This window comes from Aegilops tauschii, chromosome 5 (assembly GCF_002575655.3).
Source record: "Aegilops tauschii subsp. strangulata cultivar AL8/78 chromosome 5, Aet v6.0, whole genome shotgun sequence".
NCBI classification, from domain to species: Eukaryota; Viridiplantae; Streptophyta; class Magnoliopsida; order Poales; family Poaceae; genus Aegilops; species Aegilops tauschii.
In genome coordinates this window covers 510764299-510770320 of record NC_053039.3, presented here as the reverse complement: position 1 = coordinate 510770320, position 6022 = coordinate 510764299, and positions in this window count along the sequence as shown.

Below are 6022 nucleotides of genomic sequence, written 5' to 3'. Positions count from 1 at the left end.
ACAGTCCACCGCCCCCGCTTGAACCACACTTGCGCGCCAGTTTCTCGCGGCACCGAGCGAGATTTTTTTGCCACCACGGAAATATCTATCTCCCCGCCCCCTCCCTCCTACCAAAAGCCACATTTCCACTGTTCCTCCTTGCTTTCCAAGTTCAAACCTTCACTGCTGCTTACTGGCAGCTCAACCTCCTCGCCGACGACCCTTCTTCTTGCAGCGCCGCCTCCTCGCCGGCTACCCTTCTTCTTGCAGCGCCGCCTCCTCGCCGGTGACCCTTCTTCTTGCAGCGCCGCCTCCTCGCCGGTGACCCTTCTTCTTGTTGCGCGGCCTCCTCACCGCTGATCCTTCTTCTTGCTGCGTGGCCTCGTCGATGTGGTCAGGTAATCCACACCCCACCCACACCATCCTCCTCCTTTCCCGTCCCACATGCCCCGACCGACGGCGCGACACCTTCCACTTAAATCACTACCCCCTCCTCCAATTAAGCGCCGCCCATAGCCATTTTACACGTAGTATAACGTGGAGCTCAGTAGCATGTGGCCGCACGCGTGCACGAGGTCGCTATGGCTGCCATGCGTGTCGACCGCCAGATCTTGGAGGAGCACCTCATCTTCGAGGCCACCGTCGACACCGCCACACGGTTGTCTAATTTAAAATACAGTTCGTGTTGTTTTCTCGAGGCCACCGCCAGTGCCTTCTAGTGATTTGTCCTCTGTAACGTTAATATGCAATCTGATGTTCAGTTAACAGTTTGGTCCTCTGAAATGTAATGTTCCGTTAACACTTTGGTCCAACAATTGCTACATTTCATAGAACTGTTCTCAAGCATTCTTTGTTTTGTTAACCGTCTTACCTTCTAGTACATGTTTCTATTCTGCAATGTCGTGCTTAGTTAACTATTTTGGTTCATTTGGTCTGCTGTCCATTTAACTATTTGGTTCAGTTCTACAATTTGATTTTCATTTGCTATGGGTACAATTTTGTATTGTTATGCATGTGACACCAATCGAATTTGGCTGTACTCAATACATATTCTACTGATAGTATGGCAACCCTCAGTTAACCTGATCAAGATCTTCCTTATGTGTGTTGCAGGGAATCAATGGGAGACACTGCAGTTTACCATCGAGGTTCGTTCAAGCAGGGTCCTTTGGCTAATAGCACATTATTGTGCAGTTGCAGGAATCATTCTAATATTTAGGTTTCTTACAATTTGGTCTTGCACATGTAGGTCCTGCTGTCAGAGGCTTAGACCCACTGTTCGACCCATTTTGCATATGGGGAAATGAGATGTCCATGAATATCAGTCAAGTCAAGAAACTCAAAAAGATTGTTAGGATGAAGAAACTTGCGACGAATAATAGCAAGATCTTTGTTTGCACAATGAAGAAGACATCAGTCAACTATAGGATGGTACCAACTCTTTTACCTTGTTTTTACCCCTTGCGCCATTTCAAAATTTACAACAACGATTTATGCATAGCTTTGTTTTTAGTACTTTTCAAAGCAGTTCACCGATGATTACCTCTCAAACCACCTGCATGATCAAGAGGCGAGGAAGGTATTCATTCAACACCCACGGTACAATATTGAAGTCTTGCTGAAGAGGACGAAGGTTGGGCGGGCAATTATCCATAGCCACTGGCCCAAAGTTGCAAGGACATTCAACATCACGGAAGGCTCAATATTTGCCTTCCGCTTCTGCAGTTTCCTAGATGAGATTCATCTGTCTATTTACCATGTATGATGCTACTTTCCAAAGGTTTTTGATGCTGCATGTGAAACTTGGCGCTGTTGTGTAATGGCGTAACTGAGTGCCGAAGCTATCTGATGTAATTCGATTATGAAATCCTGGTTGCTTTTATACGGATATGAAATATCTGGCGTGTTTTATAAGAAATATCAGTTTGATTAGTACATGGATTATCAATAATAGGCTAATTACCCTGCTTATTGGGGTTATCTATTGCAAACGGTTACTCAGACAGGACCGTGGGCGATGAACTCAAACAACACGCACGGTTTCTAGAAAGTAAGTGTGTTCGATCAACTAACAATCACACACGGCTTCCGGCAGCGAACTGTTTGCGTTAGGCCACCTTGCACACACGTTTCCACACAAAGAACTGTGTGGGATGTACATACCTACGGAAATGATTTTCTGGGATTCACCGTGTGGGATGTACATACCTAGGGAAATGATTTCTGGGATTCACCGTGTGGGATGAACATACCTACGGAAATGATTTATGGGATTCACCGTGTGGGATGTACATACCTACGGAAATGATTTCTGGGATTCACCGTGTGGGATGTACATACCTACGGAAATGATTTCTGGGATTCATCGTGTGGGATGTACATACCTACGGAAATGATTGGGTTTCCATGCCTCGCCCGATCGCACACGGCCCCAGCCTGGGTCCCATGAGGGCCTATCCCCGACGATTTCTGGGTTGTGTGGGAAGGACCCCCCTATCGCCCACACTCACTTGGCGACGGTTCCAAATGCCGTCGTGGAAAGGGGTTTTAAACCGTTTGTTTAGGACGTCGCTGTACCGGTGAGAGTTGTATATGATACAACCAGAAGGTTTTGTCAATCCTAAAGGTGCTAACAAAATGTGCAAGCTCCAGCGATCCATCTATGGACTGGTGCAAGCATCTCGGAGTTGGAATATATGCTTTGATAAGTTGATCAAAGCAAATAGTTTTATACAGACTTGCGGTGAAGCCTGTATTTACAAGAAAGTGAGTGGGAGCACTACAGCCTTTCTGATAAGTATATGTGAATGACATATTGTAGATCGGAAATGATGTAGAATTTTTTGGAAAGCATAAAGGAGTGTTAAAAAGGAGTTTTTCAAAGAAAGACCTCGGTGAAGCTGCTTACATATTGGGCATTGCTACCTCTTGAGCACTGCGTTGGTTTTCCCTTGAAGAGGAAAGGGTGATGCAGTAAAGTAGCATAAGTATTTCCCTCAGTTTTTGAGAACCAAGGTATCAATCTAGTAGGAGACCACGCGCGAGTCCCACACCTACACAAACAAATAAGAACCTCGCAACCAACGCGATAAAGGGGTTGTCAATCCCTTCACGGTCACTTATGAGAGTGAGATCTGATAGATATGATAAGATAATATTTTTGGTATTTTTATAATAAAGAGTAAATAAAGATGAAAGTAAAATAAACGGCAATAGAAATAGCTAAGTGTTGGACGATTAATATGATGGAAAATAGACCTGGGGGCCATAGGTTTCACTAGTGGCTTCTCTCGAGAGCATAAGTATTACGGTGGGTAAACGAATTACTATCGAGCAATTGATAGAATTGAGCATAGTTATGAGAATATCTAGGTATGATCATGTATATAGGCATCACGTCCGCGACAAGTAGACCGAAACGATTCTGCATCTACTACTATTACTCCACACATCGACCTCTATCCAGCACGCGTCTAGAGTATTAAGTTCATAAGAACAGAGTAATGCTTTAAGTAAGATGACATGATGTAGAGGGATAAACCCATGCAATATGATATAAGCCCCATCTTTTTATCCTCGATGGCAACAATACAATACGTGCCTTGCTGCCCCTGCTGTCACTGGGAAAGGACACCGCAAGATTGAACCCAAAGCTAAGCACTTCTCCCATTGCAAGAAAGATCAATCTAGTAGGCCAAACCAAACTGATAATTCGAAGAGACTTGCAAAGATAACCAATCATACATAAAAGAATTCAGAGGAGATTCAAATATTGTTCATAGATAAACTTGATCATAAACCCACAATTCATCGGATCTCGACAAACACACCGCAAAAGAAGATTACATCGAATAGATCTCCAAAAAGATCGAGGAGAACATTGTATTGAGATCCAAAGAGAGAGAAGAAGCCATCTAGCTAATAACTATGGACCCGAAGGTCTGAGGTAAACTACTCACACATCATCAGAGAGGCTATGGTGTTGATGTAGAAGCCCTCCATGATCAATGCCCCCTCCGGCGGAGCACCGGAACAGGCCCCAAGAGGGATCTCACGGGTACAGAAGGTTGCGGCGGTGGAAATAGGGTTTTGGCTCTGTACATGATGTTTCCAGGGTATATGGGTATATATAGGCGAAAGAAGTCGGTCAGGGGAGCCACGAGGGGCCCAGGAGGGTGGAGGGCGCGCCCAGGGGGGTAGGCGCGCCCCCTGCCTCGTACCCTCCTCGTTGCTTTCTTAATGTGGACTCCAAGTCCTGCGGATCACGTTCGTTTCGAAAATCACGTTCCCGAAGGTTTCATTCCGTTTGGACTCCGTTTGATATTCCTTTTCTGTGAAACACTGAAATAGGCAAAAAAGCAGCAATCTGGGCTGGGCCTTCGGTTAATAGGTTAGTCCCAAAAATAATATAAAAGTGTATAATAAAGCCCATTAAACATCTAAAACAGAATAAAATATAGCATGGAGCAATCAAAAATTATAGATACGTTGGAGACGTATCAGGCTTCAAGATCTATAGAGATAGATCAAGACGCTTGATAAGATTTTTCAATGAGTACATACCTTGCCAAGATTTTTGAGGTATTTCAAAATGGAACAGTCAAAGAAGGAGTTCTTGCCTGTGTTGCAAGGTGTGAAGTTGAGTAAAGACTCAAAACCCGACCACGGCAGAAAATAGAAAGAGAATGAAAAGTCATTCCCTATGCCTCAATCATAGGTTCTATGAAGTATGCTATGCTGTGTACCAGACCTATTGAATACCTCACCATGAGTTTGGCAAGAGGGTACAATAGTGATCCAAGAATGGATCACTGGACATTGGTCAAAATTATCCTTAGTCACTACAAAAAAAAAGACACATCCGTGACATTTTGGGCCGAACGAATTTTTTTCCTGTCATGCTTATGACACTTCTATGACGATAATTGTGACAAAACCCAGTATCATCATAGATTTAGTGGGCTCCTACTTCTATGACAAAAAATCATGACAGAAAATGGGCTTTTCGTCCTGGGCGGGCCAGAGACGCAGCTGCATGACATTCTTTGGGCCGTCCATGATGGAGAAAACCATGGTAGAAGCGAGGGCGAGGAAAATATCGGGGGAGTTCCCGATTACGGTGGGTGGTCGGGGGCCGAGTGATGCGCGTTTCTCTCGTACGTACGCGCGTGTGTGCGAGGCGTTGCGCTCTAACTGAACCCGAGTGAGGCGTTGGGCTCTAACTGAACCCGAGCGATTGCACTGCAGGCTACGCGTTACTAAACCCGAGCGATCGATCGATGGCTGTTAACTGAACCCGATCGAGCGATTCCTTCGCTACTGCTGCTAACTGAAGCCGATCGATGCTGCCTCTGGATGAACAGTGAGCGTTGTTGGGGGGTTTGGATGAACAGTTCCCGATGGGGGTAGGATGAACAGGAACCTGTGGTAGTAGAGGCCGTTGTCGCTGGATGAACAGTACCCTGATCGATCGAGCCGGTGGATGAACAGGACCCCGTGGACGGCTGGATGAACAGGACCCCGTGGAGGGCTGGTTGAACAGTAGCCGGTGGAGGGCTGGTTGAACAGTAGCCGGTGGAGGGCTGGATAAACAGTAACCCGTGGAGGGGTGGTTGAACAGGACCCCGTGGAGAGGGCTGGTTGAACAGTAGCCGGTGGAGGAGCGCGCGGTGGAGGCTGGATGAACAGGAGCCCTTGGATGAACAGTCGCAGGTGGAGGCTGGAGGAGGTCGACGGTGGATGAACAGTAGCCCGTGGAGGCTGGAGGAGGTCGACGGTGGAGATGAACAATATCCCGTGGAGTCCTGTTTTGTGGTACGCCACACCCTCCTGATGAACACGACCCTCGTTTCGACCGTAGCGCTCCAACACAAGTCTGTTTCCTCTGTTTTGCGGTACGCCACACCCCTCCCGATCAACAGGACCCCGTTTCGACCATAGGAGGTATGTTTCCTCCGTTTTGCGGTACGCCGGACCCCTCCCGATGAACAGGATCCCGTTTCCACCATGGTCGGTCGAACACAAGGCCATTTCCTCCGTTCCG